We start from the raw sequence: 27,780 nt of genomic DNA, 5'->3' as shown, positions 1-27,780 counted from the left end.
ACATCACAGCAGTGTTCCTCACCTGGCTTACTGTAAAACATCACAGCAGTGTTCCTCACCTGGCTTACTGTAAAACATCACAGCAGTGTTCCTCACCTGGCTTACTGTAAAACATCACAGCAGTGTTCATCACCTGGCTTACTGTAAAACATCACTGCAGTGTTCCTCACCTGGCTTACTGTAAAACATCACTACAGTGTTCCTCGCCTGGCTTACTGTAAAACATCACTACAGTGTTCCTCACCTGGCTTACTGTAAAACATCACAGCAGTGTTCCTCACCTGGCTTACTGTAAAACATCACAGCAGTGTTCCTCACCTGGCTTACTGTAAAACATCACAGCAGTGTTCCTCACCTGGCTTACTGTAAAACATCACTGCAGTGTTCCTCACCTGGCTTACTGTAAAACATCACAGCAGTGTTCCTCACCTGGCTTACTGTAAAACATCACAGCAGTGTTCCTCACCTGGCTTACTGTAAAACATCACAGCAGTGTTCCTCACCTGGCTTACTGTAAAACATCACAGCAGTGTTCCTCACCTGGCTTACTGTAAAACATCACTGCAGTGTTCCTCACCTGGCTTACTGTAAAACATCACAGCAGTGTTCATCACCTGGCTTACTGTAAAACATCAACTGCAGTGTTCCTCACCTGGCTTACTGTAAAACATCACTACAGTGTTCCTCACCTGGCTTACTGTAAAACATCACTACAGTGTTCCTCACCTGGCTTACTGTAAAACATCACAGCAGTGTTCCTCACCTGGCTTACTGTAAAACATCACTGCAGTGTTCCTCACCTGGCTTACTGTAAAACATCACAGCAGTGTTCCTCACCTGGCTTACTGTAAAACATCACTGCAGTGTTCCTCACCTGGCTTACTGTAAAACATCACAGCAGTGTTCCTCACCTGGCTTACTGTAAAACATCACAGCAGTGTTCCTCACCTGGCTTACTGTAAAACATCACAGCAGTGTTCCTCACCTGGCTTACTGTAAAACATCACTGCAGTGTTCCTCACCTGGCTTACTGTAAAACATCACAGCAGTGTTCCTCACCTGGCTTACTGTAAAACATCACTGCAGTGTTCCTCACCTGGCTTACTGTAAAACATCACTGCAGTGTTCCTCTCCTGGCTTACTGTAAAACATCACTGCAGTGTTCCTCACCTGGCTTACTGTAAAACATCAGCTGCAGTGTTCCTCTCCTGGTTTACTGTAAAATATCAGCTGCAGTGTTCCTCACCTGGCTTACTGTAAAAAGCCAAACAAAAGATTGTTTACTGTACTTATATATTTCCATCAAACCTGTCTTGTGGATTTGGCCACAGGTTCTCATCCACATCACAATGGATGTTTTCATTGGCCAAACATCTTTGGAAGAATATTCGGTCGAATCCAGGCCTGACACTGGTCTGCCGTGATGTCATTGCATGCGTCATCCATGGCCTGGAGTGTGCCACCCCCCAACCCCTCTTTTACGCTGCTGCTACTCTCTGTTTATCTTATATGCATAGTCACTTTAACTATACATTCATGTACATACTACCTCAATTGGCCCGACCAACCAGTGCTCCCGCACATTGGCTAACCGGGCTATCTGCATTGTGTCTCACCACCCACCACCCGCCAACACCTATTTTACACTACTGCTACTCTCTGTTCATAATATATGTGTAGTCACTTTAACCATATCTACATGTACATACTACCTCAATCAGCCTGACTAACCGGTGCCTGTATGTAGCCTCGCTACTGTATAGAGCCTCTCTACTGTATTTAGCCTCGCTACTGTATATAGCCTCTCTACTGTATTTAGCCTGTCTTTTTACTGTTGTTTTATTTCTTTACTTACTTATTGTTCACCTAATACATTTTTTGCACTATTGGTTAGAGCCTGTAACGATACCTACAAGTACATACTATCTCAATAAGCCTGACTAACCGGTGTCTGTATGTAGCCTCTCTACTCTTATTTTCAAATGTTTTTCTACTGTTGTTTTATTTCTTGACAGACCAGACCAGACCAGACCAGGACAGACCAGACCAGACAGACAGACCAGACCTTTTTTCCACACCATTGGTTAGAGCCTGTAAGTAAGCATTTCACTGTGAGGTCTACACCACCTGTTGTATTTGGCGCACGTGACAAATAAACTTTGATTTGATTTGAGAAGGGTGGTTTGTTCGTGAGGGCGCCTATTATATACCTTCCACCTCCATGTGGAGAAAAATTCCTCAATCGGGTTAAGGAAAGGAGAGTATGGGGGTAAGTACAAGGTGGTAAATTGTGGATGGGCCTGAAACCATGCTTGCACCATTTGAGCATGGTGGAACCTGACATTATCCCACACAATGACATAGGTCATACCTTCAGCTCTACAGACCTGATTTAGCCCATCAAGGAAGGTTACATTCGAACGGCGAATCATGTGGCTGCCTGCAACTCAATATATAGAGTATATAGAGTAGAGAGCTTAATATGTTGTTCGACCAAACATTAGAACGGGCAAGATGCGTAATCTAAGCAACTTTGACCGTGGTATGATTGTTGGTGCCACACATGGTGATTCCAGCATCTCAGAAACAGCTGCCCTCCTGGGATTTTTATGCACTACAGTCTCTAGAGTTTACAGAGAATAAACAAAACACATTCAGTGAGCGGCAGTTCTGTGGGCAAAAACACCTTGTTAATGAGAGAGGTCAAGGTAACAGAAAGGTCACAAATGCTCAAATAACAGCTGTTTAAAACAGTGGTGTGCAGAAGGGCATCTCTTAACGTACAACATCATGAATAATACAGGCTGTTGTGGAGGCAAAAGGGGGTCCTACCCAGTACTAGATAGGTATACCTAATAAAGTAATGTCAAATCTGAAAACATGGTCTGGAAAAGTGGTACATGGGACCATAGAAACAGTCTGTGTATGCCATTTTAATATTTGATAATTAACCAATGATATTAGGCCACTCTTGGCCATGATTACAGACACCTGTGTCTTTTGACACTATATAAACGAGTCATCCCGCAGTGTTTGTGATTATACCCTGATGAAGACAGCTTGGCTGTCGAAACGTTGGTAATTACATTTTTGCATCTGAGCTCCTAGAGTCTTTTATTTTCAAACCATAGAAACAGTGTCTGATAAAGAATGATGATGAAATATTACATCCATAGATAATGTAGTCCAATTGGTTCATGGTCCACGGTAATTGGTGTCAATGGATCTCGTTATCCTGAAACTTTCAAGATCTAAACATGGAATATTGTTTGTCAGTTTCCATAAAACTATGCATTAAGAGTAACGCAACAGTTACTTATCATTTTGAGCAGTTGTATCAATCTGATAGTTAGATCATTGTAATGAAATGAATAGACAGTCATCTCAGATGTAATGTGTTAATTGCATTTTGAAATGGTAATACTTTGATGTTATGTTGTGTCATTTTGAACAGGTGATTTTTAAACTGTAAGTCAGGCCTTTCTACTGCCAATGATTGTCTATGGAGATTGCATGGCGGTGTGCTCGACTTTATACACCTGCCAGCAACGGGTGTGGCTGAAATAGTAAAATCCACTCATTTGGCCATGTAGTGTGAACAAATGATCTTAGTGCCAAAAGTGATTGTAAAAAAACTTAGAAAGCTCAGCACCGTCCTAGGATGCCACCTTGCCAACAAGTCAGTTCATCAAATGTGTCCTGCTAGAGCTGCCCCGGTCAACTGTAAGTGGTATTATTGTGAAGTGGAAACGTCTAGAAGCAACAACGGCTCAGCCACAAAGTGGTAGGCCACACCAGCTCAAGGAACGGGACCGCAGAGTGCTTTCTAGGGAGTTTTTCCTAGCCACCGTGCTTCTACACCTGCATTGCTTGGTATTTGGGGTTTTAGGCTGGGTTTCTGTACAGCACTTTTGAATATCAGCTGATGTAAGAAGGGCTTGATAAATACATTTAATTGATTGCTAAAGTGATAGGTCACACCAGCTCACAGAACGGGACCACAGAGTACTGATGTGATAGGTCACACCAGCTCACAGAATGGGACCGCAGAGTACTGAAGAGATAGGTCACACCAGCTCACAGAACGGGACCACAGAGTACTGATGTGATAGGTCACACCAGCTCACAGAACAGGACCGCAGAGTACTGAAGTGATAGGTCACACCAGCTCACAGAACGGGACCACAGAGTACTGATGTGATAGGTCACACCAGCTCACAGAACGGGACCGCAGAGTACTGATGTGATAGGTCACACCAGCTCACAGAACGGGACCGCAGAGTACTGATGTGATAGGTCACACCAGCTCACAGAACGGGACCGCAGAGTACTGATGTGATAGGTCACACCAGCTCACAGAACGGGACCGCAGAGTACTGAAGCGTGTAGCCTCTGGAAGCATAACATAACATAACAAAAACTGTTCGTCAAGAGCTTCATGAAACAAGTTTTCCATGGCGAGAAGCTGCACACAAGACAAAGATCACCATGCGTAATGCCAAGAGTCGGCTGGAGTGGTACAGAAGCCAAAGATCACCATGAGTAATGCCAAGTGTCGGCTGGAGTGGTACAGAAGCCAAAGATCACCATGCGTAATGCCAAGTGTCGGCTGGAGCGGTGTAAAAGTCTCCGCCATTGGACCATGTTCTTCATGGTTCAGGCCTCTTAGTTCCAGTGAAGGGAAATCAACGTTACAGCATAACAATTACATTCTAGATGATTCTGTGCTTCCAACTTTGTGGCAACAGTTTGGGGAAGACCATTTCCTGTTCCAGCTTGACAATGCCCCCCCGTGCACAAAGCGAGGTCCATACAGAAATGGTTTGTTGATATCAGTGTGGAAGAACTTGACTGGCCTGCACAGAGCCCTGACCTCAACCCCATCGAACAACTGTGGGATGAATTGGAATGCTGACCAAGAGTCAGGCCTAATCGCCCAACATCAGTACCCGCCCTCACTTATGCTCTTGTGGCTGAATGGAAGCAAGTCCCCACATCAATGTTCCAACATCTAGTGGAAAGCCTTTCCAGAACAGTGGAGGCTGTAATAGCAGGAATGTTCCAACATCTAGTAGAAAGCCTTCCCAGAAGAGTGGAGGCTGTTGTAGCAGCAATGTTCAAACATCTAGTGGAAAACCTTCCCAGAAGAGTGGAGGCTGTTATAGCAGCAAAGGGGGGGCCATCTCCATGATAATGCCCATGATTTTGGAATAAGACGTTTGATGAGCAGGTGTCCACATACTTTGGCCATGAAATGTATATATAGACTAGTCACTTTTACCCATACACTCATGTACATACTGTATTACCCCAAATATCTCAACTACCTGGTACCTCTGCACATTGACTCAGTAGTCCCTGTATATAGCCATGCTACTACCTGGTACCCCTGCACATTGACTCAGTACTCCCTGTATATAGCCATGCTACTACCTGGTACCCTTGCACATTGACTCAGTACTCCCTGTATATAGCCATGCTGGTACCCCTGCACATTGACTCAGTACTCCCTGTATATAGCCATGCTACTACCTGGTACCACTGCACATTGACTCAGTAGTCCCTGTATAGAGCCATGCTACTACCTGGTACCACTGCACATTGACTCAGTAGTCCCTGTATATAGCCATGCTACTACCTGGTACCCCTGCACATTGACTCAGTAGTCCCTGTATATAGCCATGCTACTACCTGGTACCCCTGCACATTGACTCAGTACTCCCTGTATAGAGCCATGCTACTACTTGGTACCACTGCACATTGACTCAGTACTCCCTGTATATAGCCATGCTACTACTTGGTACCACTGCACATTGACTCAGTAGTCCCTGTATAGAGCCATGCTACTACTTGGTACCACTGCACATTGACTCAGTACTCCCTGTATATAGCCATGCTACTACCTGGTACCACTGCACATTGACTCAGTAGTCCCTGTATATAGCCATGCTACTACTTGGTACCACTGCACATTGACTCAGTACTCCCTGTATATAGCCATGCTACTACTTGGTACCACTGCACATTGACTCAGTAGTCCCTGTATAGAGCCATGCTACTACTTGGTACCACTGCACATTGACTCAGTACTCCCTGTATAGAGCCATGCACCTACCTGGTACCACTGCACATTGACTCAGTAGTCCCTGTATAGAGCCATGCACCTACCTGGTACCACTGCACATTGACTCAGTAGTCCCTGTATAGAGCCATGCTACTACTTGGTACCACTGCACATTGACTCAGTACTCCCTTTATAGAGCCATGCACCTACCTGGTACCACTGCACATTGACTCAGTACTCCCTGTATAGAGCCATGCACCTACCTGGTACCTTCGCACATTGACTCAGTACTCCCTGTATATTTTTATTTTATTTCACCTTTATTTAACCAGGTAGGCTAGTTAAGAACAAGTTCTCATTTACAACTGCGACCTGGCCAAGATAAAGCATAGCAGTATGAACAAACAACAACACAGAGTTACACATGGAGTAAACAATTAATAAGTCAATAACACAGTAGCAAAAAGAGAGTCTATATACATTGTGTGCAAATGGCATGAGGAGGTAGGCGAATAATTACAAATTAACACTGGAGTGATAAATGATCAGATGGTCATGTGCGGGTAGAGATACAGGTGTGCAAAAGAGCAGAAAAGTAAATAAATAAAAACAGTATGGGGATGAGGTAGGTTAATTGGGTGGCTATTTACTGATGGACTATGTACAGCTGCAGTGATCGGTTAGCTGCTCAGATAGCAGATGTTTAAAGTTGGTGAGGGAGATAAAAGTCTCCAACTTCAGCGATTTTTGCAATTCGTTCCAGTTACAGGCAGCAGAGAACTGGAAGGAAAGGCGGCCAAATGAGGTGTTGGCTTTAGGGATGATCAGTGAGAGATACCTGCTGGAGCGCCTGCTACGGGTGGGTGTTGCCATCGTGACCAATGAACTGAGATAAGGCGGAGCTTTACCTAGCATGGACTTGTAGATGACCTGGAACCAGTGGGTCTGGCGACAAATATGTAGCGAGGGCCAGCCGACTAGAGCATACAGGTTGCAGTGGTGGGTGTTCTAAGGGGCTTTGGTAACAAAATGGATGGCACTGTGATAGACTGCATCCAGTTTGCTGAGTAGAGTATTGGAAGCTATTTTGTAGATGACATCGCCGAAGTCGAGGATCGGTAGGATAGTCAGTTTTACGAGGCTATGTTTGGTGGCGTGAGTGAAGGAGGCTTTGTTGCGAAACAGAAAGCCGATTCTAGATTTGATTTTCGATTGGAGATGTTTGATATGAGTCTGGAAGGAGAGTTTACAGTCTAGCCAGACACCTAGGTACTTATAGATGTCCACTTATTCTAGGTCGGAACCATCCAGGGTGGTGATGCTAGCCTCGTTATTGTTATTATTGTGTTACTATTTCTTTAATATTGAGCAAATATTTGTGTGTTTTTTTGTTGATGTTTGGAATAGGTTCGTAAGTAAGCATTTCACTGAAAAGTCTACAACTGTTGTATTCGGTGCTTGTGACAAATACAATTTGATTTGATCTTACTAGTCCTCATTACCAGTATTCTCCCCAGACTCTCCCTGCTCCCAAAGGGCCTGCTTGTTGCATTGCAGACACCTGCGTCTGTGATCTAGGAGGAATTCAGCTGTCTGGAACTCCCAGAGCGTTCTCTTTGATCCAATCAAGGTTTTTTTTATCTCTGTGTTGGATAAGACTCAAACACACGGGGAGAGAGAGAGAACAACAGAAGTTTTTCCCCCCATGTGCTCTCCTCAGGAAAAACAAGTAACGTAATATGTATTTCAGACAGAGTAGCTCTATCTAGTGAAGCATGGCGTTTCAGAGCTGGGGGTAGCTGGCTAGTGTTAATCTAGTGAAGCATGGCGTTTCAGAGCTGGGGGTAGCTGGCTAGTGTTAATCTAGTGAAGCATGGTGTTTCAGAGCTGGGGGTAGCTGGCTAGTGTTAATCTAGTGAAGCATGGTGTGTCAGAGCTGGGGGTAGCTGGCTAGTGTTAATCTAGTGAAGCATGGTGTGTCAGAGCTGGGGGTAGCTGGCTAGTGTTAATCTAGTGAAGCATGGCGTTTCAGAGCTGAGGGTAGCTGGCTAGTGTTAATCTAGTGAAGCATGGTGTGTCAGAGCTGAGGGTAGCTGGCTAGTGTTAATCTAGTGAAGCATGGTGTGTCAGAGCTGGGGGTAGCTGGCTAGTGTTAATCTAGTGAAGCATGGTATTTCAAAGCTGGGGGTAGCTGGCTAGTGTTAATCTAGTGAAGCATGGTATTTCAGAGCTGGGGGTAGCTGGCTAGTGTTAATCTAGTGAAGCATGGCGTTTCAGAGCTGGGGGTAGCTGGCTAGTGTTAATCTAGTGAAGCATGGTGTTTCAGAGCTGAGGGTAGCTGGCTAGTGTTAATCTAGTGAAGCATGGTGTGTCAGAGCTGGGGGTAGCTGGCTAGTGTTAATCTAGTGAAGCATGGTGTGTCAGAGCTGGGGGTAGCTGGCTAGTGTTAATCTAGTGAAGCATGGTGTTTCAGAGCTGGGGGTAGCTGGCTAGTGTTAATCTAGTGAAGCATGGTGTGTCAGAGCTGGGGGTAGCTGGCTAGTGTTAATCTAGTGAAGCATGGTGTGTCAGAGCTGGGGGTAGCTGGCTAGTGTTAATCTAGTGAAGCATGGTGTGTCAGAGCTGGGGGTAGCTGGCTAGTGTTAATCTAGTGAAGCATGGTGTGTCAGAGATGGGGATAGCTGGCTAGTGTTAATCTAGTGAAGCATGGTGTGTCAGAGCTGGGGGTAGCTGGCTAGTGTTAATCTAGTGAAGCATGGTGTGTCAGAGCTGGGGGTAGCTGGCTAGTGTTAATCTAGTGAAGCATGGTGTGTCAGAGCTGGAGGTAGCTGGCTAGTGTTAATCTAGTGAAGCATGGTGTGTCAGAGCTGAGGGTAGCTGGCTAGTGTTAATCTAGTGAAGCATGGTATTTCAGAGCTGAGGGTAGCTGGCTAGTGTTAATCTAGTGAAGCATGGTGTGTCAGAGCTGGGGGTAGCTGGCTAGTGTTAATCTAGTGAAGCATGGTGTGTCAGAGTTGAGGGTAGCTGGCTAGTGTTAATCTAGTGAAGCATGGTGTGTCAGAGCTGGGGGTAGCTGGCTAGTGTTAATCTAGTGAAGCATGGTGTGTCAGAGCTGAGGGTAGCTGGCTAGTGTTAATCTAGTGAAGCATGGCGTTTCAGAGCTGGGGGTAGCTGGCTAGTGTTAATCTAGTGAAGCATGGTGTTTCAGAGCTGAGGGTAGCTTGCTAGTGTTCCTATGTGGAGTACAGCAGGTTTCTAGCAGGTAGTCAGTTATTGGGTCATAATATTAAGTACATAGTCCAACACTGCCCTGGGTCATAGTATTGAGTATTAACCTCCTTGGAACCTAAACTGTTGTCAGCTTTACAAGACCTGGCCGCTCACCTTTATTCAAATGAATTACAACTTTAATTAGGAGGAATCCATGTACAGACTTAGTGTTAAAGAGATGTTCTGGGCCATGAAAACAACTTTATTAAAGAGATGTTCTGGGCCGTGAAAACAACTTTATTAAAGAGATGTTCTGGGCCATGAAAACAACTTTATTAAAGAGATGTTCTGGGCCATGAAAACAACTTTATTAAAGAGATGTTCTGGGCCATGAAAACAACTTCATTAAAGAGATGTTCTGGCCATGAAAACAACTTTATTAAAGAGATGTTCTGGGCCGTGAAAACAACTTTATTAAAGAGATGTTCTGGGCCGTGAAAACAACTTTATTAAAGAGATGTTCTGGGCCGTGAAAACAACTTTATTAAAGAGATGTTCTGGGCCATGAAAACAACTGGCAGACTTTTAAAGGCACAGCACCTTGGGGTGGAACTGAGTGAGCTGAAGGGTGTTTGAGTGATTATTAGACATCAATTATGGTCAGTTACTGTACAGTCTTATTTAACATCGACTGGTCATATTTTATAATGAGCTGATATGGAGAACATGACAGCAGAAGAGTCCAGTTTGCTCCCCTCACTGCAAGGAAAGGCATATTGCATCTACTAATATGGACGTGATAGAACTGGTTCTGTACCGTGTTTATCAGAGTCCAACACCTGTACGCGAACACACAGCAGTGTTCTACAATATTGGACCGTAGCTTTCATACTTTTCCAATTCTTAACGGAGCTCAAGCAATTTCTCCAACTGTCTTGTCAACACAGTCAAATGAATAGAGAACAGAGTTGGGAATTGTGGGGAGGGGCACGTTCAGGCTGAGCATCCCCCCGTTGATGGTGGTCTCAGAACAACGTAGCAATGGGACGCTGAACTATCGCGTTCTAGCGTCTGTGGATTATGATTTACGCTCCAACAAATAGGATATGATTCAGCTGCTTGTGTTTTCTAGGAAGTGACAAGAGCTGCTTCTGTTCTCTAGGAAGTCACACAGCCAAAGGAGGAGAGGTCAAGAGGAAAGGCATTCACAGCAATAACAGCCTGGACTGTCAAACAGACAGATCCACTTGAAGACATGGGTAAATAACTAAACACAGTATTCAGATACAATGCATGTTGAAACTGGAGATGGGAAGGATAGAGGAGAGCCAAACCAGAGACTGGATAGAGGAGAGCCAAACCAGAGACTGGATAGAGGAGAGCCAAACCAGAGACTGGATAGAGGAGAGCCAAACCAGAGACTGGACAGAGGAGGGCCAAACCAGAGACTGGACAGAGGAGGGCCAAACCAGAGACTGGAAAGAGGAGAGCCAAACCAGAGACTGGATAGAGAAGAGCCAAACCAGAGACTGGATAGAGAAGAGCCAAACCAGAGACTGGAAAGAGGAGAGCCAAACCAGAGACTGGACAGAGGAGAGCCAAACCAGAGACTGGATAGAGGAGAGACAAACCAGAGACTGGAAAGAGGAGAGCCAAACCAGAGACTGGAAAGAGGAGAGCCAAACCAGAGACTGGATAGAGAAGAGCCAAACCAGAGACTGGATAGAGAAGAGCCAAACAAGAGACTGGAAAGAGGAGAGCCAAACTAGAGACTGGACAGAGGAGAGCCAAACCAGAGACTGGAAAGAGGAGAGCCAAACCAGAGACTGGACAGAGGAGAGCCAAACCAGAGACTGGAAAGAGGAGGGCCAAACCAGAGACTGGACGTCTTATCAGATGAAAGCGTGGGTGACACGCATGCGCATGCATGCGCAAGCAATCACACACACACACACACACACACACACACACACAGACACACACACACACACACACACACAGCTACAATGCACACCAGCACACCTCTCCTTAAGCAAACATCCTGGCTTCATCATGATATAGCAGCTTCAGTACTGTGTACAGTTTGTGCTTGGTTGACCACGGTACAGGGCAGATGATGCATGTCCAACTACCTGCCCATCACCACGGTACAGGGCAGATGATGCATGTCCAACTACCTGCCCATCACCACGGTACAGGGCAGATGATGAATGTCAAACTACCTGCCCATCACCACGGTACAGGGCAGATGATGCATGTCCAACTACCTGCCCATCACCACGGTACAGGGCAGATGATGCATGTCCAACTACCTGCCCATCACCACGGTACAGGGCAGATGATGCATGTCCAACTATCTGCCCATCACCACGGTACAGGGCAGATGATGCATGTCCAACTACCTGCCCATCTCCACGGTACAGGGCAGATGATGCATGTCCAACTACCTGCCCATCTCCACGGTACAGGGCAGATGATGCATGTCCAACTACCTGCCCATCACCACGGTACAGGGCAGATGATGCATGTCCAACTACCTGCCCATCACCACGGTACAGGGCAGATGATGCATGTCCAACTACCTGCCCATCACCACGGTACAGGGCAGATGATGCATGTCCAACTACCTGCCCATCACCACGGTACAGGGCAGATGATGCATGTCCAACTACCTGCCCATCACCACGGTACAGGGCAGATGATGCATGTCCAACTACCTGCCCATCTCCACGGTACAGGGCAGATGATGCATGTCCAACTACCTGCCCATCACCACGGTACAGGGCAGATGATGCATGTCCAACTACCTGCCCATCTCCACGGTACAGGGCCCCATGAGCTCAGAGCTCAAACGACCTTCTAAAGAATAATCTTGGTCACTTTTCCAAGCATTTATATCAGCTACTTACAGTGCCAAATCAGACATGAGCTACAGCTATGATAAATGATACAAGCCATTTCTCTTTCAGATAGATACAACTTACAGTTCATTTTCCATGAAGACAACAAACAAAGTTTGGCAGACAGACGAAATGAGGTTGTGGTTGATACGTATCTGTTCATGTTTGTGTATGTCCCAAATGGAACACTTTTGCCATATATAGTGCACTACATTTGACCGAGGGCAGTGCACTAAATAGGAAATAGGGGGCCATTTGGAATGCAAACCTCTTTTCATTCTGATATTCCAGACTTGTACCATAGTGATGTCATCCTGAACCATGTTGGTTATAGCAGCAGTAACACAGAACCTTCACTTCCACACCACAGTCATCTGGACTATACAACACTACAAATAAAAAGCTACCTGTTCAGCGTGATAGAAACATGAAGATTGTTATCATTACATTAGTGATCAAGTCAAAATCTAAATCACTTTTTTGGATCTCTTTGTATTTAACCTTTATTTATCCATGAAGTCCTGTTGGTTAAAGAACTCTTTACAAGGGAGAGATCTTGTTTACCAGCCACTGTTCAGTGGTACCAATGTCCATTAATAATCACCCCACCAAGACCACCAGGGTGACGTAGTGTGTAGTAGTGTGTAGTAGTATATAGTAGTGTGTAGCAGTGTGTAGTAGTATATAGCAGTGTGTAGTAATATATAGTAGTGTGTGGTAGTATATAGCAGTGTGTGGTAGTATAGAGTAGTGTGTTGTAGGCCATAGTAGTGTGTAGCAGTGTGTAGTAGTATATAGTAGTATATAGTAGTGTGTAGTAGTGTGTAGTGTGTTGTAGTACATAGTAGTAAAAGTAGCGTGTAGTAGTGTGTAATAGTATATAGTAGTGTATTGTAGTATATAGTAGTGTGTAGTAGCACATAGTAGTGTGTAGTAGCATATAGTAGTGTATTGTAGTATGTTGTAGTATATAGTAGTGTATTGTAGTATAAAGTAGTGTATTGTAGTATAAAGTAGTGTATTGTAGAATATAGTAGTGTGTAGTAGTATATAGTAGTGTGTAGCAGTATATTGTAGTATATAGTAGTGTGTAGCAGTATATTGTAGTATATAGTAGTGTGTAGTAATGTGTAGTAGTATATAGTAGTGTGTAGTAGTGTGTAGTAGTATAGAGTAGAGTGTAGTAGTATATAGTAGTGTATTGTCGTATATAGTAGTGTGTAGCAGTGTGTAGTAGTATAGAATAGTGTGTAGCAGTATATTGTAGTATATAGTAGTGTGTAGCAGTATATTGTAGTAGCATATAGTAGTGTATTGTAGTATGTTGTAGTATATAGTAGTGTATTGTAGTATAAAGTAGTGTATTGTAGTATATAGTAGTGTGTAGTAGTATATAGTAGTGTGTAGTACTATATAGTAGTGTATTGTAGTATATAGTAGTGTGTAGTAGTATATAGTAGTGTGTAGCAGTATATTGTAGTATATAGTAGTGTGTAGCAGTATATTGTAGTATATAGTAGTGTGTAGTAATGTGTAGTAGTATATAGTAGTGTGTAGTAGTGTGTAGTAGTAAAGAGTAGTGTGTAGTAGTGTGTAGTAGTATAGAGTAGAGTGTAGTAGTATATAGTAGTGTATTGTCGTATATAGTAGTGTGTAGCAGTGTGTAGTAGTATATAATAGTGTGTAGCAGTATATTGTAGTATATAGTAGTGTGTAGCAGTATATTGTAGTATATAGTAGTGTGTAGTAATGTGTAGTAGTATATAGTAGTGTGTAGTAGTGTGTAGTAGTATAGAGTAGAGTGTAGTAGTATATAGTAGTGTGTAGTAGTATATAGTAGTGTATTGTAGTATATAGTAGTGTGTAGTAGTATATAGTAGTGTTTTGTAGTATATAGTAGTATATAGTAGTGTGTAGTAATGTGTAGTAGTATATAGTAGTGTGTAGTAGTGTGTAGTATTATATAGTAGTGTGTAGTAATATATAGTAGTGTGTAGTAGTATATATTAGTGTGTAGTAGTGTGTAGTAGTATATAGTAGTGTGTGGTAGTATATAGTAGTGTGTAGTAGTGTATATAGTAGTGTGTAGTAGTGTATAGTAGTGTGTAGTAGTATATAGTAGTGTATTGTAGTATATAGTAATGTGTAGTAGTATATAGTAGTGTGTAGTAGTGTGTAGTAGTATAGAGTAGAGTGTAGTAGTATATAGTAGTGTGTAGTAGTATATAGTAGTGTGTAGTAGTGTGTAGTAGTGTGTAGTAGTGTGTAGTAGTATATAGTAGTGTGTAGTAGTGTGTAGTAGTATATAGTGGTGTGTAGTAGTATACAGTAGTGTATTGTAGTATATAGTAGTGTGTTGAAGTGTGTAGTAGTATATAGTAGTGTGTTGAAGTGTGTAGTAGTATATAGTAGTGTGTAGTAGTGTGTAGTAGTATAAAGTAGTGTGTAGTAGTATATAGTAGTGTGTAGTAGTATATAGTAGTTTATTGTAGTATATAGTAGTGTGTTGAAGTGTGTAGTAGTATATAGTAGTGTGTTGTAGTGTGTAGTAGTATGTAGTAGTGTGTAGTAGTACATAGTAGCATATAGTAGTGTGTAGTAATGTGTAGTAGTATATAGTAGTGTGTAGTAGTATATAGTAGTGCGTAGTAGAATATAGTAGTGTGTAGTAGTATACAGTAGTGTGTAGTAGTATATAGTAGTGTGTAGTAGTATATAGTAGTGTGTAGTAGTGTGTAGTAGTATATAGTAGTGTGTAGTACTATATAGTAGTGTGTAGTAGTATAGAGTAGTGTGTAGTAGTATATAGTAGTGTGTAGTAGTGTGTAGTAGTATATAGTAATGTGTAATAGTATATAGTAGTGTGTAGTAGTATATAGTAGTATACAGTAGTGTGTAGTAGTATATAGTAGTGTATTGTCGTATATAGTAGTGTGTAGCAGTGTGTAGTAGTATATAATAGTGTGTAGCAGTATATTGTAGTATATAGTAGTGTGTAGCAGTATATTGTAGTATATAGTAGTGTGTAGTAATGTGTAGTAGTATATAGTAGTGTATAGTAGTGTGTAGTAGTATAGAGTAGAGTGTAGTAGTATATAGTAGTGTGTAGTAGTATATAGTAGTGTATTGTAGTATATAGTAGTGTGTAGTAGTATATAGTAGTTTATTGTAGTATATAGTAGTGTGTTGAAGTGTGTAGTAGTATATAGTAGTGTGTTGTAGTGTGTAGTAGTATGTAGTAGTGTGTAGTAGTACATAGTAGCATATAGTAGTGTGTAGTAATGTGTAGTAGTATATAGTAGTGTGTAGTAGTATATAGTAGTGCGTAGTAGAATATAGTAGTGTGTAGTAGTATACAGTAGTGTGTAGTAGTATATAGTAGTGTGTAGTAGTATATAGTAGTGTGTAGTAGTGTGTAGTAGTATATAGTAGTGTGTAGTACTATATAGTAGTGTGTAGTAGTATAGAGTAGTGTGTAGTAGTATATAGTAGTGTGTAGTAGTGTGTAGTAGTATATAGTAATGTGTAATAGTATATAGTAGTGTGTAGTAGTATATAGTAGTATACAGTAGTGTGTAGTAGTATATAGTAGTGTGTAGTAATATATAGTAGAGTGTAGTAGTGTGTAGTAGTATATAGTAGTGTGTAGTAGTATACAGTAGTGTGTAGTAGTATATAGTAGTGTGTAGTAGTGTGTAGTAGTATATAGTAGTGTGTGGTAGTATATAGTAGTGTGTAGTAGTATATAGTAGTGTGTAGTAGTGTGTAGTAGTATATAGTAGTGTGTAGTAGTATACAGTAGTGTGTAGTAGTATATAGTAGTGTGTAGTAGTATACAGTAGTGTGTAGTAGTATATAGTAGTGTATAGTAGTGTGTAGTAGTATATAGTAGTGTGTAGTAGTATATAGTAGTGTGTTGAGGAATATAGTAGTGTGTAGTAGTGTGTAGTAGTATATAGTAGTGTGTAGTAGTGTGTAGTAGTATATAGTAGTGGGTAGTAGTGTGTAGTAGTATATAGTAGTATATAGTAGTGTGTAGTAGTGTGTAGTAGTATATAGTAGTGTGTAGTAATGTGTAGTAATATATAGTAGTGTGTAATAGTATATAGTAGTGTGTAGTAGTATATAGTAGTGTGTAGTAGTGTGTAGTAGTATATAGTAGTGTGTAGTAGTATATAGTAGTGTGTAGTAGTGTGTAGTAGTATATAGTAGTGTGTAGTAGTATATAGTAGTGTGTAGTAGTGTGTAGTAGTATACAGTAGTGTGTAGTAGTATATAGTAGTGTGTAGTAGTATATAGTAGTGTGTAGTAGTATACAGTAGTGTGTAGTAGTATATAGTAGTGTGTAGTAGTGTGTAGTAGTATATAGTAATGTGTAGTAGTATATAGTAGTGTGTAGTAGTATATAGTAGTGTGTAGTAGTATATAGTAGTGTGTAGTAGTATATAGTAGTGTGTAGTAGTATACAGTAGTGTGTAGTAGTATATAGTAGTGTGTAGTAGTGTATAGTAGTATACAGTAGTGTGTAGTAGTATATAGGAGTATATAGTAATGTGTAGTAGTATACAGTAGTGTGTAGTAGTATATAGTAGTGTGTAGTAGTATATAGTAGTGTTTAGTTGTATATAGTAGTGTGTAGTAGTATACAGTAGTGTGTAGTAGTATATAGTAGTGTGTAGTAGTGTGTAGTAGTATATAGTAATGTGTAGTAGTATATAGTAGTGTGTAGTAGTGTGTAGTAGTATATAGTAGTATACAGTAGTGTGTAGTAGTATATAGTAGTGTGTAGTAGTATACAGTAGTGTGTAGTAGTATACAGTAGTGTGTAGTAGTATATAGTAGTGTGTAGTAGTATATAGTAATGTGTAGTAGTGTGTAGTAGTGTGTAGTAGTGTGTAGTAGTATATAGTATAGTATAGTATAGTGTGTAGTCATGTGTAGTAGTATATAGTAGTGTGTAGTAGTGTGTAGTAGTATATAGTAGTGTGTAGTAGTATATAGTAGTGTGTAGTAGTATATAGTAGTGTGTAGTAGTGTGTAGTAGTATATAGTAGTGTGTAGTAGTATATAGTAGTGTGTAGTAGTGTGTAGTAGTATACAGTAGTATGTAGTAGTATATAGTAGTGTGTAGTAGTATAAAGTAATGTGTAGTAGTATATAGTAATGTGTAGTAGTGTGTATATAGTATATAGTAGTGTGTAGTAGTATATAGTAGTGTGTTGTAGTATACAGTAGTGTGTAGTAGTATATAGTAGTGTGTAGTAGTATATAGTAGTGTGTAGTAGTGTGTAGTAGTATAAAGTAATGTGTAGTAGTATATAGTAGTGTGTAGTAGTATATAGTAGTGTGTAGTAGTGTGTAGTAGTACACAGTAGTATACAGTAGTGTGTAGTAGTATATAGTAGTGTGTAGTAGTGTGTAGTAGTGTGTAGTAGTGTGTAGTAGTGTGTAGTAGTGTGTAGTCATGTGTAGTAGTATATAGTAGTGTGTAGTAGTGTGTAGTAGTATATAGTAGTGTGTAGTAGTATATAGTAGTGTGTAGTAGTGTGTAGTAGTATATAGTAGTGTGTAGTAGTATATAGTAGTGTGTAGTAGTGTGTAGTAGTATACAGTAGTGTGTAGTAGTATATAGTAGTGTGTAGTAGTATAAAGTAATGTGTAGTAGTATATATGTGTATATAGTATATAGTAGTGTGTAGTAGTGTGTAGTAGTATATAGTAGTGTGTAGTAGTATATAGTAAGTAGTGTGTTGTAGTATACAGTAGTGTGTAGTAGTATATAGTAGTGTGTAGTAGTATATAGTAGTGTGTAGTAGTGTGTAGTAGTATAAAGTAATGTGTAGTAGTATATAGTAGTGTGTAGTAGTATATAGTAGTGTGTAGTAGTGTGTAGTAGTATATAGTAGTGTGTAGTAGTATATAGTAGTGTGTAGTAGTATATAGTAGTGTGTAGTAGTATATAGTAGTGTGTAGTAGTATAGAGTAGTGTGTAGTAGTATATAGTAGTGTGTAGTAGTGTGTAGTAGTATATAGTAGTATATAGTAGTGTGTAGTAGTGTGTAGTAGTATATAGTAGTATATAGTAGTGTGTAGTAGTGTGTAGTAGTATATAGTAGTGTGTTGTAGGCCGTAGTAATGTGGCTGTATAGAGACATGCATTTGATCCTTGACCCAAGCCTGTCTCCTCTAACTGTGACTCACACAGAGAAGTAGTGAACTTGCTGCTAGACTCGTCCAGTCATTTCCTATTTAAAAGTGATATTGGCTTCCAGGGCATTAGTAGTATATAGTAGTGTATTGTAGTATATGGTAGTGTATTGTAGTATATGGTAGTGTATTGTAGTAGTATATAGTAGTGCATTGTAGTATATGGTAGTGTATTGTAGTATATGGTAGTGTATTGTAGTATATGGTAGTGTATTGTAGTATATAGTAGTGTGTAGTAGTATATAGTAGTGTATTGTAGTATATGGTAGTGTATTGTAGTATATGGTAGTGTATTGTAGTAGTATATAGTAGTGTATTGTAGTATATGGTAGTGTATTGTAATAGTATATAGTAGTGTATTGTAGTATATGGTAGTATATTGGCTTCCAGGGGATTAGTAGTATACAGTAGTGTATTGTAGTATACGGTAGTGTATTGGCTTCCAGGGTATTATCACTTTTATACAATGGGTTACCAACATATTCAAATGATGATTGACATATTTTCATTAAAAATGTTATTTTTATTAATTTATTCATACTATTTCATCCTTCCACAAGATATAGTCCCGACACAAATCGAGGGTTGTTACCAAAGCCGGCTGGTCGTACGTTCAATCGGTTTGGTCGCCAGAGACTCGACCCAGTCATTAAGTGTTTTTGTTCTGTATCTATGGACGCGACCCAGTCTTGACCCAAGTATTTTTGTAACTAGCTAATGAGGCGCTATTTCTCCTGGCATTGAAAATGTGCTCACTCCTCAGGACACAGGAGCAGAGGAGCTAGAAAACAACACAGTCAACACCACAGCCAACACCACTGTCAACAACACAGCTAACAACACAGCTAACAACACAGTCAACAACACAGTCAACAACACAGTCAACAACACAGTCAACAACACAGTCAACAACACGGCTAACACAGCCAACAACACAGCTAACACTACAGCAAACAACACAGCCAACACTACAGCTAACAACACAGTCAACAACACAGCTAACACTAAAGCTAACACAGCCAACAACACAGCCAACAACACAGCTAACACTAAAGCTAACACAGCCAACAACACAGCCAACAACACAGCTAACACTACAGCTAACACAGCCAACAACACAGCTAACAACACAGCTAACAACACAGTCAACAACACGGCTAACACAGCCAACAACACAGCTAACACTACAGCTAACACAGCCAACAACACAGCTAACACTAAAGCTAACACAGCCAACAACACAGCCAACAACACAGCTAACACTACAGCTAACACAGCCAACAACACAGCTAACAATACAGTCAACAACACAGTCAACAACACGGCTAACACAGCCAACAACACAGCTAACACTACAGCTAACACAGCCAACAACACAGCTAACAACACAGCTAACAACACAGTCAACAACACGGCTAACACAGCCAACAACACAGCTAACACTACAGCAAACAACACAGCCAACAACACAGCCAACAACACAGCTAACAACACAGCTAACACTACAGCTAACAACACAGCCAACAACACAGCCAACAACACAGCTAACACTAAAGCTAACACAGCCAACAACACAACCAACAACACAGCTAACACTAAAGCTAACACAGCCAACAACACAGCCAACAACACAGCTAACACTACAGCTAACACAGCCAACAACACAGCCAACAGCACAGCCAACAACACAGCCAACAACACAGCCAACACAGTCACTTCACACGGGAGCTGAAAGACTGTAAACTAGCTGCACTTGGTATCCTTTGACCTGGTTTCTATTGAAATTTATTTGTATATAGATCCATAAAAATTATACCGATTCATGATTTGGTTGAGAAAAGCTGCCTGTATGTCTCGTCCCGACCCCGACACGTTCATTACTCTTTATTCTTCTGAAATGTAACCTTTATTTAACTAGGCAAGTCAGTTAAGAACAAATTCTTATTTACAAATGGGACAATTGGAGATCGAATTTCAATATTAACTTAAAACAATGTAGGAAATGTCAGAGGGACAGACAGCAAGGTTTATACAAATGTCCACTGTTGAAAACCAAATGCTAGTTTAAAAGAAAGGGGAGATAATGTCTAAAAGCTTTTTACAGTTTTATAAGTTTATAAATTCTCTGGCTGGGCTGATGAGACAGTGGATGCGCAGTGAGATGGAACAAGCATTTAAACCTCTTGCTTTAGCCGGTGGTAACTTTTGGAACAGACACTGGCTGGAAAGCGGTTTTATCCAATCAGCATCCAGGATTCTTTTATTTTATTTAACCTTTATTTACTAGGCATTATACCCACTCGTATAAAATGCTAATATTTACTCTCTCATTACTCTTGGTTCTGTGAATATCAACCAGAGGTTACATAGTGTACTACTGTTGACCAGAGCCTATAAGGAATAGGGTACAATTTGAGACACAACCTGTGAGTCACAGTCATTAAACCTTTCAGACTCTGGTCCACTTATCCTCCTATCTCAGCACTGATGTTGGAAATGAGTCAGTCGGAATCTCTCTCTCTCTCTCTGCATCTCCCTCGACAGTACTGACTAGGGTCTGGTTAAAATTATGGACTCTTTTGGCACAGAGAAACACCATCCCTGCCTACGTCACTACTCTATACGCTTGAATAAAATACTAAATAGTAGCTAGCAAGATGGAGATCAGAGGTTATTTTTAATGAGTGCATTTCACAAGTGGCTAGTTTGCAACAACTATCGTTACTAAAACCACTGCAAAGGTTTTGCCTTCAAAACTTGGTTTTGAATGGTGACGTTCCGACATGTCCGCCTCGTGATGTGTTGGGAGAGTTGTCTGTCTGAAGAGGACCCACCCCAGAATAGTGAAGTAGAAAGTGATGCAGTTCCTCTGTGCCAAAAGAGTCCTTTATTGAAACCAGACCTCAGTCTCTGTCTCTCTGAGCACAGGCAGGCCTCACTCACCCCCCCCTCTCTCTGCCTCTCTCTCTGCCTCTCTCTCTCCTTGCCTCTCTCTCTCTCCCTTTGCATCTCTCTCTCTCTCCCTTTGCATCTCTCTCTCTCTCTCTCTCCCTCTCTGCCTCTTCCCCTCTGCCTCTCTCTCTGCCTCTCTCTCTCTCCTTGCCTCTCTCTCTCTCCCTTTGCATCTCTCTCTCTCTCCCTTTGCCCCTCTCTCTCTCTCTCTCTCTCCCTCTCTGCCTCTTCCCCTTTGCCTCTCTCTCTCAGAGCTTCAAAGAGCACATAAATTAGTGTGTACAGATCATGTGGAGTTAAGATTTGGCAGGAGATGAGACTCAACTATAAAGATAGAAAGTAGGGAGGGAGAGGAGAGGAGAGGAGAGGAGAGGAGAGGAGAAGAGAAGAGAAGAAGGGAGAGGAGAGGAGAGGAGAGGCGAGAGCAGTATGGAAACAAAGCCATGGACTCCAACAATGCTAACCACCAGTTAGTTATAACAGCCTGCCATTTCATGTCCAGTTCAGATATGATTCAAAGTCTCCATCTAGCTTCCTCACTTTAATGTTGGAACTGTGTTTCTCAGATAACTATGTTCTGAGTGTTTCCAGTCCTGTGTTAAGTGTTCTGAAGGCCACTGGTTCCATGTCGGCATTCTGAATTCAAATGGTTGTGATGGAGAATGTACAGTGGAGCTTATTACCAAGTTCAGTCCCAAATGACACCCTATCCCCTGTATAGTGCACTACTTGTTACAATGGGCCATTTGGCACTATAGCGAATAGGGTGCCATTTGGGATGCAAACATGTGTTAGTGTCAGCATTCCATTCGAGCTCCTTTATTTAGAGTGAGGCCTCCTTTTCTGCAGACTGGAGGAATGACCGAGCCATCCTTCTCTTCTGTAGACTGGAGGAATGACCGAGCCATCCTTCTCTTCCGCAGACTGGAGGAATGACCGAGCCATCCTCCTCTTCTGTAGACTGGAGGAATGACCGAGCCATCCTTCTCTTCCGCAGACTGGAGGAATGACCGAGCCATCCTTCTCTTCCACAGACTGGAGGAATGACCAAGCCATCCTTCTCTTCTGCAGACTGGAGGAATGACCGAGCCATCCTTCTCTTCTGCAGACTGGAGATATGACCGAGCCATCCTTCTCTTCTGCAGACTGGAGATATGACCGAGCCGTCCTCCTCTTTACAGTATATCATTTTGTTTTCTATTTTACTCACAGAGGGTTCAAACACTATATTAATTTTTTCCACAGTGATATTAGACTTCATACCAGCTAGTGTATTTTGACAGCATCTACAATTACGATCCACACGGCGAAAGTATGCATAGTAACACTCACCACACGTTTCTCTACTTTCTCTACTTAGTAGCTTAGCAAACAAGAACCAAATACCTACAGTCGGCCTAGAGCCTGTTCTATGCTGAACCCTGTCTACTTCAATGTGATACAGGAAGACTATCCAAATCTCAGCTATTTCAAATAGACAGACAAACACAATCTAAGCATAGTTGATATACGGTTGATTTGATGTTGACTTTTGGTCTAGTTTTTCTGAATGCCTGTATTCAGACCAGGCAATAACTCAACCCTATCATGACATAACTCCAACGTAATACAACTCTATCATGACACAACTCTATCATGACAGAACTCCAACGTAATACAACTCTATCATGACAGAACTCCAACGTAATACAACTCTATCATGACAGAACTCCAACATGACACAACTCCAACATGACACAACTCCAACATGACACAACTCCAACATGACACAACTCCAACATGACACAACTCCAACATGACACAACTCCAACATGACACAACTCCAACTTGATACCCAGGATGGGGGTACAACGGTACAATCCCAAGTAGGACCGCAAAGGTTACGCACACAGGCACTGAGGTTGTCTCTTCCCCTTTCTGTGTGTGTGTGTTTGTTGTTGTATCAACATGATATCAAGAGACAAAGTTTGGATGAAGTTATGACTGAACAAAGGAAATTAAAAAGACTGAAGAACCATGGACAGAAACACACAGCTCAGAGACACCCAGCTCAGAGACACCCAGCTCAGAGACACCCAGCTCAGAGACACCCAGCTCAGAGACACCCAGCTCAGAGACACCCAGCTCAGAGACACCCAGCTCAGAGACACACAGCTCAGAGACACCCAGCTCAGAGACACCCAGCTCAGAGACACACAGCTCAAAGACACACAGCTCAGACACACCCAGCTCAGAGACACACAGCTCAGAGACACACAGCTCAGAGACACCCAGCTCACACACACCCAGCTCAGAGACACATAGCTCAGAGATACACAGCTCAGAGACACACAGCTCAGAGACACACAGCTCAGAGACACCCAGCTCAGAGACACCCAGCTCAGCGACACACAGCTCAGGGACACACAGCTCAGAGACACACAGCTCAGAGACACACAGCTCAGAGACACACAGCTCAGAGACACACAGCTCAGAGACACACAGCTCAGAGACACCCAGCTCAGAGACACACAGCTCAGAGACACCTAGCTCAGAGACACCCAGCTCAGAGACACCCAGCTCAGAGACACCCAGCTCAGAGACACCCAGCTCAGAGACACACAGCTCAGAGACACACAGCTCAGAGACACCCAGCTCAGAGACACCCAGCTCAGAGACACACAGCTCAGAGACACACAGCTCAGAGACACCCAGCTCAGAGACACCCAGCTCAGAGACACACAGCTCAGAGACAAACAGCTCAGAGACACACAGCTCAGAGACACCCAGCTCAGAGACACACAGCTCAGAGACACCCAGCTCAGAGACACACAGCTCAGAGACACACAGCTCAGAAACACACAGCTCAGAGACACACAGCTCAGAAACACACAGCTCAGAAACACACAGCTCAGAGACACACAGCTCAGAGACACACAGCTCAGAGACACACAGCTCAGAGACACATGACTCAGACACACACCACCATTCAAACGTTTGGGGTCACTTAGAAATGTCCTTGTTTTAAAAAATATATATTTTTGGTCAATTAATATAACATCAAATTGATCAGAAATACAGTGTAGACATTTTTAATGGTAAATCTACATAGGCGTAAAGAGGCCTATTATCATCAACCGTCACTCCTGTGTTCCAATGGCAGGTAAAGAGGCCCATTATCATCAACCGTCACTCCTGTGTTCCAATGGCAGGTAAAGAGGCCCATTATCATCAACCGTCACTCCTGTGTTCCAATGGCAGGTAAAGAGGCCTATTATCATCAACCGTCACTCCTGTGTTCCAATGGCAGGTAAAGAGGCCCATTATCATCAACCGTCACTCCTGTGTTCCAATGGCAGGTAAAGAGGCCCATTATCATCAACCGTCACTCCTGTGTTCCAATGGCAGGTAAAGAGGCCCATTATCATCAACCGTCACTCCTGTGTTCCAATGGCAGGTAAAGAGGCCCATTATCATCAACCGTCACTCCTGTGTTCCAATGGCAGGTAAAGAGGCCTATTATCATCAACCGTCACTCCTGTGTTCCAATGGCAGGTAAAGAGGCCCATTATCATCAACCGTCACTCCTGTGTTCCAATGGCAGGTAAAGAGGCCCATTATCATCAACCGTCACTCCTGTGTTCCAATGGCAGGTAAAGAGGCCTATTATCATCAACCGTCACTCCTGTGTTCCAATGGCAGGTAAAGAGGCCCATTATCATCAACCGTCACTCCTGTGTTCCAATGGCAGGTAAAGAGGCCCATTATCATCAACCGTCACTCCTGTGTTCCAATGGCAGGTAAAGAGGCCTATTATCATCAACCGTCACTCCTGTGTTCCAATGGCAGGTAAAGAGGCCCATTATCATCAACCGTCACTCCTGTGTTCCAATGGCAGGTAAAGAGGCCCATTATCATCAACCGTCACTCCTGTGTTCCAATGGCAGGTAAAGAGGCCCATTATCATCAACCGTCACTCCTGTGTTCCAATGGCAGGTAAAGAGGCCCATTATCATCAACCGTCACTCCTGTGTTCCAATGGCAGGTAAAGAGGCCCATTATCATCAACCGTCACTCCTGTGTTCCAATGGCAGGTAAAGAGGCCCATTATCATCAACCGTCACTCCTGTGTTCCAATGGCAGGTAAAGAGGCCCATTATCATCAACCGTCACTCCTGTGTTCCAATGGCAGGTAAAGAGGCCCATTATCATCAACCGTCACTCCTGTGTTCCAATGGCAGGTAAAGAGGCCCATTATCATCAACCGTCACTCCTGTGTTCCAATGGCAGGTAAAGAGGCCCATTATCATCAACCGTCACTCCTGTGTTCCAATGGCAGGTAAAGAGGCCCATTATCATCAACCGTCACTCCTGTGTTCCAATGGCAGGTAAAGAGGCCCATTATCATCAACCGTCACTCCTGTGTTCCAATGGCAGGTAAAGAGGCCCATTATCATCAACCGTCACTCCTGTGTTCCAATGGCAGGTCGTGTTAGATAATTGTATTTTTTATTTAACTAGGCAAGTTAGTTAAGAACAAATTCTTATTTACAATGACGGCCTACCAGGGAACAGTGGGTTAACTGCCTTGTTCAGGGGCAGAACGACAGATGTCAGCTTGGCGATTCAATCCAGCAACCTTTCGGTTACTGGCCCAACACTCTAACCACTAGGCTACCTGCCACTAATCCAAGTTTATAACTTTAAAAGGCTGATTGATCATTAGAAAACCCTTTTGCAATTATGTTAGCACAGCTGAAAACTGTTGTTCTGATTAAAGAAGCAATAAAACTGTCCTTCTTTAGACTAGTTGAGTATCTGCAGCATCAGCATTTGTGGGTTTGATTACAGGCTCAAAATGGACAAAAAAAAATAACTTTCTTCTGAAACTCATCAGTCTATTCTTGTTCTGAGAAATGAAGGCTATTCCACGTGAGAAATTTCCAAGAAACTGAAGATCTCGTACAACGATGTGTACTACTCCCTTCACAGAACAGCACAAACTGCCTCCTACAACAGGACAATGACCCAAAGCACAGGTCCAAACTATGCAAGAACTATTTAGGGAAGAAGCAGTCAGCTGGTATTCTGTCTATAATGGAGTGGCCAGCACAGTCACCGGATCTCAACCCTATTGAGCTGTTGTGGGAGCAGCTTGACAGTATGGTAAGTAAGAAGTGTCCATCAAGCCAATCCAACTTGTGGGAGGTGCTTCAGGAAGCATGGGGTAAAATCTCTTCAGATTACCTCAACAAATTAACAACTAGAATGCCAAAGGTCTGAAAGGCTGTAATTGCTGCAAAATGGACGATTCCTTTGATGAAATTATTATTTAAATTAAAAATCATTATTTATAACCTTGTCAATGTCTTGACTATATTTCCTATTCATTTTGCAACTCATGTAATGTATGTTTTCATGACCCCAAGCTTTTGAACAGTAATGTAGCTCAGAGAACCATGGTCAGCATTCGGACTACAGATCAACAGACTAAATACTGATCTATTCTGTAAAAAGTTGCACCACTTCTTCGGATGAAGCACATTTTTTTAAAACAGGCAACTTTTTTCAACATTTTATAAATACTTATATGAGTACATAGGCATTTCTTTATAGTATTGGTTAGTGTAAAATGTGTATCTAACATAAACATTTTTAAATCATTTAAATTGAATCTATAAACACTTTGGCTTTGATGAAAGTTATCATAAAGTTTTTCAATTATGATAAACAACAACAATGTATTTGGAATCTCTTTTTTTCAATAATGTTTCAATCTTTCTTTGTAACTTTAGTTGAGTTTAAACGGATCAATACTAACTGTTAGCTGTTTATTGGAGCCATTTGAACATTACTGAAACATCAATAATAGTGGATCGGCTGGAGTTTGAAACATGAGTCTACAGACATATCTAAACATTTAACATAAGACATCTCCTGCAGTAGTTGTAGTAGAAAATACTGAAACTAGTATTGAGTCCTAGATAGGCTACAGAACGAAACCTTTTCCATGGTTACACTCAACGGAGTCATACCAATTCCTATTCTGTGTCTAAATTTATAACTTTCGCGAACATAGTTTTAAAAGTGAAAACAACTTACCTTCAATATCTTCAAAAGTTAAAAAGGCATTTTCGGGTGTTCGCGGTCCATGACTTCGACTATGTCGAGTTTTACTTTCCGAACTGCAGATAGTCGACTCCGGGACAAATTGAGCTGTGAAACGGTGCCAGCGGTGTTCCAGGCAGGATCCCATTGGAGGAGCGGGGCGTCAGTAAGGAGGAGGCCGACACGGTGTTTCCTGCAGGGGGGATTAGGGGGGCAGGTCCCGGTGCTGTGTCCGTGTGTAGGCATTGGAGGAGCGGAGCAGTCAGTAAGGAGGAGGCCGACACCGTGTTTCCTGCAGGGGATATTGGGGGGCAGGTCACGGTGCTGTGTCCGTGTGTGGGCATTGGAGGAGCGGGGCAG

General features: G+C 42.1%; 1 protein-coding gene across 3 annotated transcripts in view; it reads right to left on the bottom strand.

Moving 5' to 3' along the window:
• Positions 1 to 27,566, bottom strand: part of il11ra (interleukin 11 receptor, alpha) — a 111,251-nt gene extending 83,685 nt beyond the window's left edge. For all 3 annotated transcript variants that reach the window (XM_036936730.1, XM_036936731.1, XM_036936732.1), the window contains exon 1: positions 27,415 to 27,566. The gene's annotated coding sequence lies outside the window, so the exon portion shown is untranslated. The remainder of the gene's footprint in view (positions 1 to 27,414) is intronic.
• Between the last annotated feature and the right edge of the window lie 214 nt (positions 27,567 to 27,780).

This window comes from Oncorhynchus mykiss, chromosome 12 (genome assembly GCF_013265735.2).
Source record: "Oncorhynchus mykiss isolate Arlee chromosome 12, USDA_OmykA_1.1, whole genome shotgun sequence".
NCBI classification, from domain to species: domain Eukaryota; kingdom Metazoa; phylum Chordata; class Actinopteri; order Salmoniformes; family Salmonidae; genus Oncorhynchus; species Oncorhynchus mykiss.
Note: the sequence above shows the minus strand (reverse complement) of the source record. Positions and strands in the feature narration are given on the sequence as shown.